The 16,652-nt window shown below is 41.3% G+C and overlaps 1 protein-coding gene across 5 annotated transcripts in view; it reads right to left on the reverse strand.

Moving 5' to 3' along the window:
* The window catches only part of TRERF1 (transcriptional regulating factor 1), a 100,663-nt gene that overhangs the window by 63,515 nt on the left and 20,496 nt on the right, over window positions 1-16,652 (reverse strand). For 4 of the 5 annotated variants that reach the window (XM_017811714.1, XM_017811712.1, XM_017811708.1 and 1 more), the window contains exon 2: window positions 7,372-7,427. The gene's annotated coding sequence lies outside the window, so the exon portion shown is untranslated. Of the gene's footprint in view, window positions 1-3,457; window positions 3,586-7,371; window positions 7,428-16,652 lie in introns of those variants that run through there. The other variant, XM_017811709.1, reaches the window with a different exon arrangement.

Raw genomic sequence — 16,652 nt, forward strand, 5'->3', positions numbered from 1 at the left:
ATAAAAAAGACTGGGGGTCAGAGCAGGCACCATCTAGACACTAAATTTCTTTCACAAATCTGCAGCTAAAGAAGGAAACGTAACCTCTGGATGGATAAGAATGTTATTTCGTATAAGGCAAGGCAGGGAGGGAGAGTATTATCTAAAAAACAGTAACAACAAGGGCAACATGCATTTCTGGTCTATTCCCTTCAGAAAAGATTCAGAGAATACATCTTATATGGAGAATTTAAATGGTCTGCATATTTGGTTTATCAAAGAGGATAACGGTTATCAGTGACTTACCAACAAAGTGGCTAAATGTCTCCACCAAAATTTACTCAGAAGATAAAGAACACATTAGCCAAAACTAGTACCACAAAAGCTTCTTCTGGTCAGATGAAAAAGTTTTGAGGAGTTTGGAATTCAACTCCTCTGCCTGACTGTACATAATTACAGTTGATGTGTGGTATGCTCAGAAACTCATCAACAGCAAGCTTGCTAAATATGATTTCCCCAAGATCCACTTTCAGTCTTATCCAGCTGACTAAAATCTCGTGCAGTTCCTCTGGCGTTTACATCTTCCTCACTTTGCAGCAGTGCTATCCATTCAGAAATACAGACCTCTGCATTTGGGTAACTCCAACTAGTATGGCTCTTGGAGCACAACTCTTCAGAAGCACAGGCTGCTCCCTAGGCACCATCAGAATATTAAAATCAAAATTCATTTGTCTTCAAAGTGCTTCATGGCCTCAGTTCTGGGTATTCAAGGCTCTTCCCAAAACTCCAGGACAGACTGCAATCTACCATTCTGCTACTCCACCTAATGTTAATTGGTGCTAGAGATTCAAAATTTTATGTGGATAAACAAGGAACGTGAAGTGATTTCCAAGTGTGGAAATGGCAGATCTGAGCATCAAAGTTTATGATATCCATATCTTCTCTCCACTTTTCAACTCACAGTAACTTGTATTCAACAAAAACATTACGCACCGTACTACATTCATGCACTATATATTACATCACTCCATGGATAAACAAAAAGGGGACATGTCTCCTTCCATCATTTATAGTCAGGAGCAGACATCTCTGTAAAGTAACAAGAGAAGTTATGCACTCACTATAGAAATTACCGAGTGAGAGTTCATGATCTGCTCTAGAAAGACAGAAGGAATAGACACCAGAGGCTCATTCTGGGGACAGAAGCCTATGAATGTATTTCAAAGAATATGTTTTCTAAAACTTGGGGTTTATGGAGTCCACAAGTCACAAGCAGCCCTGGCTACTGGCTGAGCATCAAGAAGGTCACCAGAGACTAAATGAGAGTCACCTTTGGCTTTGCTCCTTGGGCTGCAGAGAGGCACCCAGTAGGAGCACCAACAGCTGCCCGCCCCTTACAGCCCCACCACCCACATGGGTGGACTAGGGAGAGCTCTCTGCTCCTTAAACACATCTTCTCTCTCTTTCACCTGGAGCAGGAACTTACCACCTGCAGCTGGAGGTCACTCATAAACCGAGAGAGCACATTTTTTGTGGGAGATTTAACAGCAAACAAGTTTCTGCTGTTTTCAGAGCTCTGTCCGGGTACCTTAACTAATATTTTCCTTTAATTTAAATATCTAGGGGGTTTTAAGTTAAATTTAATCTCATATGTGAATTTTGCAATCTTTCACTCATGGGGCTCCCCCCAATATTATTTTTAGACTTTTTAATTTTATTTTTTAAAAACCAGCAAGTTACTGACACATCTCAAGTTGGCAGCCAAGTCTGAGCCTGGAAACTGCACAACCTCCACACAGAATGGGTTTCTGAGAAAAAAGCAGAACATTTCTGTATCTCGCTACATCATTAGCAAACCCTTAGCCTTATTGCTAGGATTTCAACATCAGCCTCAACTAAAAGTTTCCTTTTAACTTTATCCAGCATCCTGTCTTTAATTTAGGAAAGGTTTAATATGAAGGGTGGACAGTCAAGGGGGAGATGCAAAGAGGAAGGAAAAGGGGAGAAGGAGCCAAGATTCAAAAAATTGGTAGTGGTAGTTGGCACTTTGGTACCTAAAGTCAATGTGATCTGTTTCATAAATTACCAGAGAGGGGAAAAAAAAACCTCAAAAGAAAAAAGTCCGTGCAATCTGTCCTGTTCTTGGAGCCAGGGTTTCTTAATAAAAGCAGAGAAGGTTCTCCATAACAATGGTAAGAATACATGGCAGGACCTTGACATCTGAAGCACAATAATTAATCATCTCAACAGTAAGTATCATCCCCTTTTTACTGAAAGGGGAGCTGACTCAAAGACAACCAAGGGAGTTGCCCAAAACCACAATACCAGTCATTAGCAGAGCTGCAGTTGGAAGTTTCTTGGCTGCCAGCGCTATTTTCAAGCACTGAAATTGGCAGCCGGTCCACAGCCACAGAGCTGGTACCGTGTGCTCACGAGGGAGAGGGTCACCTGCTCTTCACACCATGTCTAGGAGCTCCAGTCACACCACCAACATCAGGGAAGGATGAAGGGAGTGTGGTGGTGGGCTCAGTGACGAGCAGCAGTAGTGATGCTCACATCACCCCACAGACTTGCTCTCGTGGGCACTCACCCCACAGGGGCAATTGCAACCCCCATGGTCTGCCCTGACAATCCCCTTGTGCTTGTGTATCTGCTGAAGCCCAGAACACTTGGGTCAGAAAAATAACCCTAAGGAGAAGTCTAAGCAAGTAATTCTGGCCAGGTTTAGCACCCTGCATTGCCTCACTGGGTGCAGTGCAAGACAGGAGACAGGCAACCCATGGACTGCAAACCTAAATTACACCTTATCTTTGTGCTTTACGTACTCAAGGGAAACTCCAGATCAGTTCGCTTCTCAAGAACAATAGCTCTTTCAACCTCAGCCCCATAGATTTAAGGCACATTTTACAGTACTGATTTCAGTTTCTCTTAATTGCTTAGTCAAGAGTTCAGAGTTACTTATATCTTACAGAACCAGCCATCTCACAACAAGGATATTCGAAAGCCAAAGGTAGACTATTTTCTAAGGGTAGTTTGAAAAGTATTAAATAGGTTAATTTTCCAACTCAATTTTTACAGAAGCAGAACAATTCTTACAACAAGCAGATTGGGAAACACAGTATGACAGAGATGGGGAGAGGGAAGTGAATATTCCACTTTTATGCTAAAAGCAGAACCACAGAAATTCGCTTTTTGTAACATAATTAGTCTTAATTTATACATAAACTTACATCTAGGACTCTGATATATTAATTGAATATATTCCCCTGCCTTCTATATTCTTCCTGATACCTGCCTATACCAAGTTCTCCAGACATTCCTTCCAACTCACTTGATCCTTTGAAGCTGACAGTTATCTACACATTCAGGCACTGAAGTAATTTATTCTTTTAGAAGTGCTAAGCATTTACAACTTGTAACATCAGATTGTGCAAATATTCAAATTTTCTGGAAGTAAAAAAGAGGAAAAAGCATTTACCTTGATGTCTACATTTATGTATATAGTCTACCCCCACATACTGTTAGAGGCTTTTCCTTATGCATGAGATATTTCCCATTCTTCTCCCTGTGCTTTCCAGGTACTTTCCACATATTGCGACATAACAGCTAAATAACACAAGAAAAGGAACTCAAATTACCTCTTACTGTTTTGTTCAAATTGTCTTTCTTATTTTGAAAGTTTTCCTAAGATGGCTTCTGTGGAGACAAAAATACTCATAGGCAATGTCAAAGGAAGTTATTAAAACTCATCTAGTAGTGATGCAAGAGTTTTGCACTGATACACACTAACACAAGAAGAAACCACAATGTACCAGTTTAGACAGAAATAATTACTGGACTTTGCCTCTATTTGGTCTCATAAAATTGTTACAGTCAACAAGAACACAAACAAACCCAAAATTAAAAAAAAAACCAAACCCTACAACCCCCCCACACACAAACACTTCAACAAGTTACTGTGGTTCTGCATGTGTAAAAACATGGTTTTCACTGCCAAGACTCATTAAAAAAGAACAACCAGAAAATGTCTGCAAAACAGATTGGTATTATAAAGTGCATTAACAGCTATTAATAATAGAATATACATCAACCTACTGCTTTTCAGATAATCAATATTAATTGGCAACCTAATTTGGAACTGCTAAGGCACAAGTCTCTGGAGCTGCAATTTGTCAGGTCTAAGCTAATGGTGGGTGAAAATAGGCCTGATAAGTTACTTCCTTGTCATTTCCTTTCAAAAATGACACAATGCTGTTTCAGCGATCAAAGTAATTTCTACCTTATAAACATACCTCTGAAAATAGATTAGGCCTTACAGAACAATTTTATATTTATGATCCGAGCTATCAGGCACACCTCACGCGAAACCTGACTTGCAGTTCACAAGGGCTCCAAGTTCCTTGGAAGGAAGCAAGATAAAGGCATAGGGAAATATGGGGGAAGGAAAAGAAAATATTGGGTGAGAGGTCTGGCACCTATCAACATCGCTGCAAGCTTGCCAAGTCTCATAATTTCATCACTAGGCTTCAGGCATACTAAAAGAGCTATTATTCATTTTTTTTAATTCTACCTCATCACATAATCAATAGGACGGATGCCAAAAGCCAACCATTACAAGGAAGTCATCATGGCTAGGATTAAACCAAGATTATTCTTTGTGCAGACTGGACCATCTATCATTGCTTTAAATGGGACCAAAACATAGCAACCCCTTTAATTGGAACGGCAGCAAGAAACACGGGAATGCTTCAGAAGGACTCCTCCAGAAGAAAAAACAGCAGGGAATGGGTCAGGAAATACCCATGAAAAATGTAAGCAACCAACAAAAAACATGGACAGGAGATACTGACAGGATTCAAGGGCACATTTGGGGCAGGATTCAGATGCCTGCCTGGAAGGATGAAAACCTAAACGTAAATGTGGTGAGAGAACGCAGAAAGGAAGCAGAAGGTTAAAAAAAAATAAGAAATAAATAAGTAACGCTGATGCCATCCACAGTAGTTAGGGGTAGCTGAAAGAAAGAGGGACACCTGACAACTGTGGCCTTGAAAAGGAACATGACCAGGACAGCCACTTCTTGTAACACAGGAGGACAAGCATGGGACAGCTGCATTTCCCTAGCCCAGGCTGCTGGGGAAAGGATAAACAAAGCCCTCTCAAAGAAAGGTGAACAAGACACACATTCCCAGCTCAGGATTATATTTTATCCTGAGAAGGCCTTACACAAAATGCAGACAGAATATTTTCTTCTATAGGTGAAAGATGAGAGCCAGTGAGAAGTGCTACTTCTTCCTCACAGTATCTCATTTTAAAGCCAGTTCTGTGATTGCTGGGATCTGGCTTACAATTTGCACGTGCCTGGGGCAGGCAATAAAGCAGTGGTGAGAGGCCTCACTGCCTCAAGCTGCAGAACTTGCTAGAAACAGAGCCTCCTCAGTGCCTGTTTTACACGAAAAGGAAGAGTGAGCTTGCCCTGGGAAAGACAGTATAACAGTATAACGCAGAGTTATCAATATCCATTTCACAGAAGAGAACAGTACTGAACAACATACACTATATAATATACATATAATACAGGAGGATAACATCTTCAGAAAATACTAGCAGCTGAATAAGTAAACTGTTATCCCACACACACACCAAAGTCCCCCACATTGCACTGACACTGGACAAACACACTTCTTGGTCAACTGTATCTGAACAAACCAGCCAGAACACAAGCACTTCTACCTATCCCATTCTGGCCATGCTGCTTTTTGACAAAAGCACCCCAGTGGCAAAGGCACAGTGGGCATCCCTCAGCCTCCAGCTGCATCAGTGCCGGTGGCAGGCACGCAATGGGATGGCAGCTGAACAGCCTGCATGCCTGCAGAGAGGTGCCAGTGCAGGTCGGGCTGAAGATACTCTAAGTGGCTGAAAATACTCTAAGTCCTGAAAGCAACTTTAATTACCCATTCTTGGAGCATAGGAGGACCGGTTGGAACACGTGCAAGTGAAGCAGCTCGTTTACATAACAAATGAGGTATGCATTGAAGGTGCTTTGTGTAACAGAGCTGCAGACTGCAAGGCCTCTCACCTGGAGAGCTGTATTTTACCAACTATGTGCATACAAGACCACCTTAGTGTAGAGCCTTTATATAAAATATTCATAACAAGATGCAACAGTGGCATGAAAGAGGGGTAGTTTAAATGGACAAAATGCTTAATACTTGCAAAAAAACCTAAGAAGTAAACAAGCCTTTGATTCTTGCATACCGCACACAATGCCAAGAGTCATTCAAAGTTTTGAGTTCTTGCTTGGGCAGCTACCCTCCAAAGGCTAACTCTACTTAGCAAACAAAACATAAATGGAAAAAAACCCAAACAAAACCAAAACCCATAAACCAAAAAACCTCAAGAGCATCTACAACAGCTAAATCTCTGAATCCAAGGAAAAAGTCTTTTAGTCCTGGTCCTCATACAACGATGCATTTAACTGTTTCCACTACATTTTCCAACCAAGAGCCAAAAAGAACAATAGGGATTTTTGAGGCCTGTAAATGGCACAGAGCTCAGGAAGAAAGGGGAGACAAAAATGAAACACACAAGTGATAGAGCTGGATAGCTACAGTGTGGATCGTATACTGAAAGACAGTGACAATCCCTGTATAATACTACTTCTTTGTTTGGCTGTTTGTTGTTTGAATACGGTTATCCCAACATCTAAGAGTTCTGAAGACATCTACTCTCTACCGGTGGAAGCCTCTGAAGCAGAAAGTGAAAGGAAAGAAAGTATCTATATAAACACTGCCGTTGAAAAATGCTATTAATAAAAACAAATAAATAAATTTAAAAAGAATCAGCAAACTTGCAGCTTCCTTCACCACATTAGTGACAACAAATACTCAAATCTAGAGGTTTTCTACTCATACAGACTCTGTCCTAATAAAAACAGTCCAAATTTGAAAATACTACAAGAAAAACAAGGTTTAAAGTGTTGAAGTTAAAACAGCTTGAAATCTTTTTACCTTTCAAATATCTGGGATAGGGGGTGGGGGAGGCAATATCTCAAAACTGAACAAAAACTTTTCTATCTCATCTGTTACTTTAAAAAAAAAGCTCTAAAACAGTAGCATAAGTACGATCTATCTTGCTAAGCCCTATGCCTGAAAGGGCTTATGTTTTTGTCTTCTAAATTTGTACATCAGTTCACCAGGAGAAAGGACTGGGCCAGAAGCTGTATAGAACAGAGGTGGTCTCTGCTTGGAGAGTCAGAGACAGATGTAACTGAAAAACAAACATCTCAATTATTTGCAGGGTTCTGTCAGGGAAAGAAATGGTTGTCTTCAACCCAAAATCAAACCAGTGAGACGATTTTGTATAGGAACATGTTTATCTTACCCTCTCTCTTACCTTATCAGACACATCTCCTTGTCCTATTCAAAATACAGTGAGTCATAAAATTCCATCTGCAACAAAAGAAAAAGCCCATTAATACCTCCCGATAACCTTACAACAAAAGTCTAATAAGCAGTTCAAGAAAAAAACCCCTAAATTTCTCCCGCCATTCCAGTATAATCTACACTCCGGGCAAGTTGCCCTCCTGTCTGCAGCAATCTGGGAAACCTGGATATAAAGGTATTAAAGATGTTATAACATGTTCTCTAAGAAACATGCTCTTCCTCCTTTGGCAAGGATAACAGAGGTGGTCAAAGTGTACAGGTTGCCCTGCTGAGTCGTAAGTAAGTCTGCAGCATCCTCTCATGAAATTAAATGAGCATCAAATTACATAATGTGAATGGTTGTAAAATGAGACCAATGGTAATGGCTAGAAATAATCCCAGCAGTGTTATACATCGTGGAGACAATTTTCCATCAGAGTATCAAACCTGGGTAAGCAGCACCTTTTATCTCCAGGCCAAGAAACTGTCAGCAGCCTTTCTTAAACACAGTAAAGCATGCAAGAAACTGATGGAACAAAACTCTCATGCTCAAGTTTAAATGACACCCACCCTGAACAAGTACATTTAATTTCTTAACACCTTTACAAACCAACCTTTCAAAGCAATCAAGGTGTTTTTATAATATAGGTAAACATAATGCAGTCTGGCATACTTGGGATCAGAGGAAAGACTACCGCACACATAACCAGCAAATTTGCAATCTTAGAACTGTCAATAAAATTTACAGTCATGACAGATTTGGGCTTGAACAAACACTTATCCGTGGTACAATTAAGAAAATATGACATGACCTGCAATCCAGCCAGTCCGTGAGTCACTAGGGCAGAAGAGAGACCTCCCATCTGGCAAGCCTGAAAACCACTAAGAGTCTGCCCAGACTGAGAAATGTGAAACGAGGACCTAAAAAGCCAAACCAACCCCTCCACACACCCTTTTAGCCTTTTCAGTGTCCTGCCCATAAGGCCTGTTAGTCCACTGCCAGGCTGGAAAAGGTCAGGAATGCAACAGTGAAATGGCACACCATACCAGAGAACACCATTAAAAAAAGCAAACAACTAATGCTGAATTTTTCAATCCAGTCATCTGGGGGACATATGGCAGGAATTAAAGGACTTGAAGCAAACAGTTTTCATGTCTGCTTACTTTTCCTATAGTGATGCTACTGAAGAGTATCCCTGTGCCTAAAGTACAAAACTGGATGCACACTCACTTGGCTTTCCTTGAACATGGAGCAGCTGTGACGCTGACAGACCCCAGCAGGAACCCACAGGTGTTCACTGCCACAGAAAGGTGACAGCCTCCACCACGCTGTGCTGCCATTTCCCCACCAGCAAAACGGGGATGGCACCACATGGGTCCCCAGCCAGAAGTGTTGCCTGTGGGCCAGGGTCCAAACTGCCTAATCTGGGATGCTTCCTTTTCCCCCTTTCTTCAAGTGCATGTTAGTATACACTTTAAGTGCTAAAAAAATAAATCTTTCATCCCGTAAATATCATTTTCTCAGATTCTACTGATGATCATTAATTTTTGGCATTACCAGAATAATATGACAATATAGTTCCACCAGTGTGAGGTTTTTTAATTTCTTTTCTTCCTATAAAGAAGAGATCAAAATTTTGTCTACGTTACGGAAAGATTTGAACAAAACAGAGCCACTGACCAAGAGCCCCCTTCAGTATCCCTACTCTTCTATTCCCCTGCCAATCCAGTAAAATTCCTCAGAGCACAACCTCTTCCTGGCTATTTTCAGAGCAACTGTAGCAATCATACAACAACAATGGGGAAGTTTGTTTTACTCAGAGTAAATGTTTTGCAGCTCCCAATGCAAATATTTTAATTAATGGATTTTTTTTTTTAACTCTCTACTGCTTTACTTGTGTTCACATTCACACAGACCTATCGGGACAGAAACAGAACTCAACTTCTATAATACAAAGGAAAAGAGAAATACAGCATAGAAAAATGACACATTTACTTCAGAAAAAGCACTTTCATAAGCAAATCAAAACTCACTAGGCATTTATTGGAGGATATCTGGGATAAAAAGGATTTAAAAAAAGCAAGTCTGCTCATTTCCTGTGTCCAGCCGAGGGCCTGTGTTAGTTCCCATCGAGATAGTGGGCCTATTTTAATAGCCAGTCTGTAGAAAAACACTTCCTAATCTATTTCCAAAACAACATTACGCCCAATGACCAGGCTACAAGGAAAAAGCCTTGACTTATCTTTTTGTGTCAGACATCAATATGGTGGCTCTTAACTACCCATCACTCTGCTTCCACTTCATAGATCTCCTCTTAATAATCCATAAACCAAGTCTTGTAGACTCTGTTGGCAGGATTGGACTCAGCTGTACTCTCTCAAGGCTGGACTGTTTTAGTACTACAGAAGGTAGCTGGACTGAGACGCCAAGGCAACCTGCTCCTCTCCTGGTTTCTGGATCCAGCAGCACCCCCAGGTGCAGGCAGCTCTTTCTCTCTGCACAGTGCCTCTCCCCACAGAAACCATCTTCCTCCTCTGCCCCCAGATACAAGGATAAAATCTGGATTTGATATCAGCAGATGGCTGGCATTCAGGATTTTTTTTAATTTTCTTTTTCAAATGAAGTAGGACACAGATGGTGACGTTCCTGCTATCCCAAAGCCTGGAACGTGAACGTAGACCTGTCTGAGCTGGGAAGCTCAAGCCCATAGTATGTTTCTGAAGAGCTGCAGAAATTACTGCACGGACCAGTTTAGCCTGAACCAGTCCCACACGTGGCAGTGTTTCTCTTCCCCTGCTCTTATCTGAATGGAAGGTTTTGTTCCTCTTGTACTGACCTCATCACACTTGATTCCTGTTAGCAACATCCTTCTAAAAGTTCAAACAAGCTCTTAGAAATTCCCTGCCAATGTATGCAATACATATGCTATCTCAGGGAAAATCCTCACTATATTTTTCAAAATAAATTGCATTTGTACTCTTCCACCACCTCATGCAGGATGCTGGTTGCACACTTGTAAGACTTCCCAGATTCTGTGATTCTTGCAAACCACCACCCACACCAGCAGCTCCATCACCTCCGGGCCACCATGGTGGTGGCACTTGCCTCATCACATCCCATTAGGCAGTGGGAAAGGATGGGAAGAGGCCTATTGCCCTCTGTCCTGCAGGGACTACTAACTGAAGGAGGAGCAAGATCTCCTGATTGCATTTCATTGAGAACAAACCTTCCACAGTCCTAAATTAGTAAATGCTAACTATCAACCCCTCCCCATTTAGGATGGGCAACAGTGGGGGAAAGAATGCCTGGCTCTTACTTGAGAGAGACCCTTTAATTTGGTATCAGCATGAGACACTGAGGACAACAACTGCTGTTTCTGCCCAGACAGCCTGAGCCTGCTGTTCATGCAGCAGGAAGTGAGCAGAGGGATCACCCCCTCACGGTGTGCACCCAAACGCAGTACCTGACTCCTATGGATGGTAAATGGATACCGGAGGATGACGCCAGCTGAGAGCTCCCCTTGCGGCAGGATGGTTCACAAACATTTGTTTGCAAAATCTTTCCTGTCCCTGCCAATGCCACAAAGTGAAAGTAAATCTCCTAATCCTGCGTTTGAGTGTTATCACCACTGCTATGATTGTACAAGCATACACAGCATCAACTTTAACTTCCACACTGGAAAATACTTTTCTTAAAAAAACAAAGAAAAAAACAAAACAAAACAAAAAAACCCAACCAACCAAACAAAAAACACAAAGCACAAAACAAACAAAAAACCAAACAAAAAACCAAACCAAAACAAAAACAAAAACCAAAACCAACCAACCAACCAAACAAAAAAAAAAAAACAAAAAACCAACACAAAACCCCACAACATTTGTTCCCATATATTCTTCATCAGATTTCCTGGCTATACATGCAACATTAAAATGCAGAGTAAAAATCAAAGAAGTAAGTATCTCTACTTGGCACAGAGCTCTTGCAAAACACAGTTTTCATGGAAGACCCAAGTGAGGAGGCAGACTTTGCATTAAGCCCTCAATGCACATGCACTCTGGAAAATGAGACCTCTCAGCAAGCAAGTGACCTAAGGCTTATGCCAGTCCTTCCATCTTCTTCTCTGACCTCTTCCAGAGAGCTACTGCACTTGACTTTCTCGTATGCCTATTTAATCAGCAATGTGAAACTTGCACAACCATATCAGTGTCTCTGTGGTCTTGTCATCAGGGCAATGAGTAGAAATGCTCCCCGAAGGAGCGGCACATTCATAAGTCTCCCATGCCCACGGGATGGAAAAGAGAGTGAGGAGAGAACAGATGAATGTTAATCTCTCCTCCTTGCCGCCAGCAGCAGTCTGTACTCTCCCACGCAGCGTAGAGGGAGGCTGTACAATTCGTTGAGGCCAAACTGTCTGGAAAAATGCGGAGAGAGAAAACTGAGGGCAAATTCTCTTCTATATCAATTCTCTTACTGTAAGGAAAGTTAAAGTCAGTCATTGAGTTGCTGATGGAAGATGAGACCACACAGTCTTTAAGGGTCTGCTTTTATGCAAACCGCAGCGCTGGGCTACCCGGGATTGTATCAGTTCAACGTATTCACTACCTAAAATGTTCTGCTCACACACTGCTTGCACTCTGTGACTTCTTAAGGGGAATACTTCCATTGGCAAATTAAGCTTTTTGTCTAATCATAGGAGCACACAAAAAGGACCCAACACCACTCCATTATGGATGTTAATTCACAAATGCAGGAGTCCTCTCCAGCCTACATGACTCCAAACACCTACTTCCTAACCACGAGTAGGTAGCCAATAAGCACACGAAATACCAAGCCCAGAGCAGTAGCCACCACACACACTTCTTTAACTGATCTGTGCCTCAAAGGTGTCTGTCAGCACACAGTACCATACATGTGCCAAACGAGAGCACAGGAGAGAAGCTCCAAGCAGGAAACAGAAGCTTGTCTTAGATTAGCACAGCTCACTCAAATGTAGTGCTGTGCTCAGATTTGGTTTTCATTTGCAAACCTTGCTGTCATTGGCTAAGAGGGTGCTTGAAGTTTTGTTTAAAAAAGCAAAAAAAGCCAGAAAGCTGAAACAAAGACAGAAATGAAGTTACCCTGGCAGCAGTCAGTACCTTTAAAACCTATGAAAGATGTACCTTTGTCAAACCCCGTTTTACAGCATCCTGCTTCTTGCTTTCCCATCTCCCCATTCTGCTGAAGGCAGCCACTCATATGGGCACCTCCCAGGTTTCCAGTACATCATATGCAAAAAGACACAGCAGAGAGAGCCAAAAAAGAGTCTCCCTGCTGCAGCAGCTTGAGACATCATCGGTCACCTCCAATCTTGATTAAGAATCCCTTCCTACTACCCCCAAATCCCTACTACAAGGGGAGCACTTTGTTGCCTGTTGAGATGTCTTAAAAATAAGCCAAGCCCAAGACCAACTTGGCTCCAAGAAAATTTTAAATGGCACCTTGGTGAGCTGGTGGCATGTTTCCAGCTCTCACCATTAATTCCAGAATTAACAGTCCTGGAGTCACCATATTGCCTAACGAGGGCAGATCCTACTCTCAAACACATGTGCCAGTGTTGCTACCATGGTTTTGATTACAATTAATATCTGCCCAGTAGGAATCACACTAAAAGAATTCACTTGCTTACCCTAACTGATGATAAATCACTGTAGCAGAGACATACTGCAACCAGTACCTTGATCAAGGTGAAAGTTCTTTGGGTAATCTAGAGAAGAAATCTGAGCCTTACAGGGAAAATGTAAGTGAAGATCAAGCAGGAAAAAAAAAAAAACACAAACCCTATTTAATGTTAGCATTTATTAACGTCTGGCCTTCAATTGTGGATAAACAGAAAAGAATCTCTCTGCCTGTGCACATATTTAAGACTGTTTACACATGAAGTCCAAAAGGATGTCCTCATTTTATAAATAATTTGATCTGATGACTACATCAGAAAAAAGTGCAACTTAAAGCTAAATACAGAGGCAGAACACTTGGCTACTAATGTCTAAACAGGGGGGGCAAAGACTAAACATCAGAGTCACTAAAACTCAGCAAATGGTTTATAGTTGAAGCTAAGTGTATAACATAGTGCACATTCAACACACACTGAACTGGAATTCTAGTGAAGCTGTGCTTACCAGTAAGTCATTTAAGTATTCAGTATGAGAGCCTTCTAAATGTAAACACTTCCTCTTCTACTTATACCTGATCACATAAGCCACCCAGCAACGCCTTGCTCCTCCAGTGCGGTAGGCACAACACATCAGAACACACACTTGTGGAGCCACGGGGTCAGGTAACACAGCCAGCATCAGGAGAAACTGAGATTTCTCTTTGTCCTAGTTAGGACAACTGAGACCAGTTCATCATGGTATGGGTGTAACCCAAAACTGTGTATTCTACAGCCTTCCAGAAACTGTTGTCAATAGACTATTCGCACCCTCTGCCCATAGAGCCTGACTCCTCAGGCTATAAACTAGGTGTTAAGAAGCCTGTGAGATAGGAGGATGCTCTTGTCCTCACACCCTTTGTGGAACTCCCCGCCCTGAGGGGAGTATTGAGCATTCCTGCCTGAACTGGAGGATATATAATCTTGGAGTCTTGGAACATTTTGAACCACTCGTGGGATCCAGAGGAAGACTGCAGCTCATCGCTCTCAACCTCAGCTGGACTGCAATCACCACTTTTGACCAGACTGCAACAGCTCTCCCACCAGCAGGTTTTTTCCCCTCTCCCTTTACTTTGGACTCAAGCGGGGCCCAAGGAACACCACTTTGTTCATGCCCCAGGGTACTGGGTTATACATTTGGGTTTTGTGGGTTAAGACCAATTGTTTGTTTGTATGATTGTACTTACTGTATTATTTTAATAAATTGTTATTCTGACTTATAATCTCTCCTTTGAGTTGGGTTCATTTCCCCTGCTGGTTAACTCTTAAACCAGCACACTATTCCACAAGAATGAGGAGAAAAGGTCCCCAAAAGATTTACTGTCTGAGCTCGAAGTCTGTGTTTTTGTTTTCCTTTGTCACATGCTCCTTTATGCGCGCATAGACGGCTGTAGTTAAGAGCGCAATTTGCTTAAGATCAATCACTTCACATGTCAGTGCAGCACAGGAAACAATGCACAAGAAAAACTGTATTCCCCTACAAAGAAATATTATTTCCAGTTAAAATTTGCTCTTCAGCTTAGTCAAATGCACAAACTTAGTTTCCAGTTTTGTTTCTCAATGGAGAACCTGTAAACAGCAACATAAGAATACTATAAGAAGTCTCAAAAGAGGGTCAAAGAAGTATTTGCTACCCCAAATTTCCTACTTCCTAAACTGACCAAATGATGGGATTTTTTTGTGATGTTCTCTAGTTACTGCTGCAAGCCATAATGCCAGGTCATACACTGCCTCTCGCTTGAAACTCGCTTGAAAGAATGCCCTTGTGCAATCAAGAGGCCTGCATGCAGAAGAAAGGAATAGAGGCCTCAAAAAAAAAGCAGCATAAATGTAATTTTGGTGTAGTAAAATTTTCTGTAACTATTGATACTGTATATACAGTATCTAATATACACTATCAGTAAGGAATATCTGACAATAAAGTAATATTCTATGCTTTTAAGAAGACCTACACTTCTGACTGAGGGAAGCAATGAGGACTGCAAGCATTTAACTTGAAATCAGCAACCACACATGGTAAGAAAGGCTTGCCAGGATGTGAACCTTAATTATGACTTCATCCTGCACAGCTCCCTTGAAAAAGAATCAGCTGAGACATCTTGCCCAAAGCAGCTCCTACAGAACACAGCCCAACCAAAAAGGAGATCAGGGTGCCAAGAATAACAATAAAGAAAAGTTTTCCTCACAAATAATGAGGTATCCCTTATAATTCAACCCTATAAAACCAGATTTGTCAAGTTCTAAATTAGGTTGCAGCAATATTTCATTGCACCATAAATCTTCCTTACACCCTAATAAAGATGCCTAATAATTTAATATGCCATAATTTTATTTTTTTAAATCTGGAACTCATCAAAAATTGCCTGAAATAGGCATCTCTTTTACAGTCCATTTTCCATATAGATATAGATTCCAAAATGTAACTGGCTCGCATTTTTTGCATGGAAAATCGTTTGCAAAGTGCATTTACATGTAGACTACCAAAGGTTGTAATTATCCCTCTTGGGTTTCTTAGGTAGGTCAGTGCACATCCTATAAAGGCTTCTGTATTATCCCATGATATTCATTCAGCATCATTTTTTTCTGAAAGCAGCAGAACCTCTTTAAAAGAATCACACCAATAAGTAAAAAGTTCAGAAGAAAAAAGTGGGTTTCCAGAGCCAGAACTTTTAAAACCTTTTTCTTTACTTTTTATTAAAAGTTTCACAGCCATTTTTTGCTGAAACAAGATTACCTCACAAAAATCTGAATTCCAACTGCCTCTTATATTTCTATTTCATTGGATAACATGCATCTCACATAAAAAGAAATAAAAGTGAAAGCTATTTTAAGGGGGGTGGTGGGAGATATTGCCAGTACTTGTTATTAGAATATCTAACTCCCATTCCCTCCCAACTAATCAGATCTGTAATAAAAGAAACTCCATTTCCAAGCAGTTGCCATGTCTGCATATGCCAGCACTGTACAAAGTTAAGCATATAACCACATTTAGCACTACAAAAAAATACACATTTTTCCTCATGAAACAGATATGATCAAAACAGCTCTAGAACTTTAAGATGGCTCAAAGTTTGAAAAAACAGTGATGTCATTATTTTCCTGCTGCTTCTGAGAAGTTTACATCCCTGCTTCCTGCTGCCTTGCTTCACTTTTCTTAACCCAAGAAACACAGGACAGGCACCACAGCACTTCAGTGCTGGGATCACTGGAGGAAGTCAAGACAAGTCCGTTTTACACCTCACCAAGCCTCCTTTAATGGCAATTCAATAAAACCTGCACTGCTAGGAACTAAAATAAAAGGTGAACAGTCCCCTTATTTGCTATGTCTCTATGAGTACATGTGCTATCTTTTTTTTTTTTTCTTTCCCCTGTTCAGCCAAGGGTCACCAACGGTGTATGGAGAAGCTAATTCATGGTCCTGATCCTGCAAAACCCCACGAGGAGAAGGTCCCAGAAAGCAACTACATGGTCATCATCATGGCGAGGCTTCGCGAACGAAGATTTGGGAAGGCTCTATCCACATTTGCTACAGGCACGCTGGTGGCTTATGAGGCCAATACGT

The sequence above is a fragment of the Lepidothrix coronata genome, unplaced genomic scaffold (assembly GCF_001604755.1).
Source record: "Lepidothrix coronata isolate B3197 unplaced genomic scaffold, Lepidothrix_coronata-1.0 Scaffold33, whole genome shotgun sequence".
NCBI lineage: Eukaryota > Metazoa > Chordata > Aves > Passeriformes > Pipridae > Lepidothrix > Lepidothrix coronata.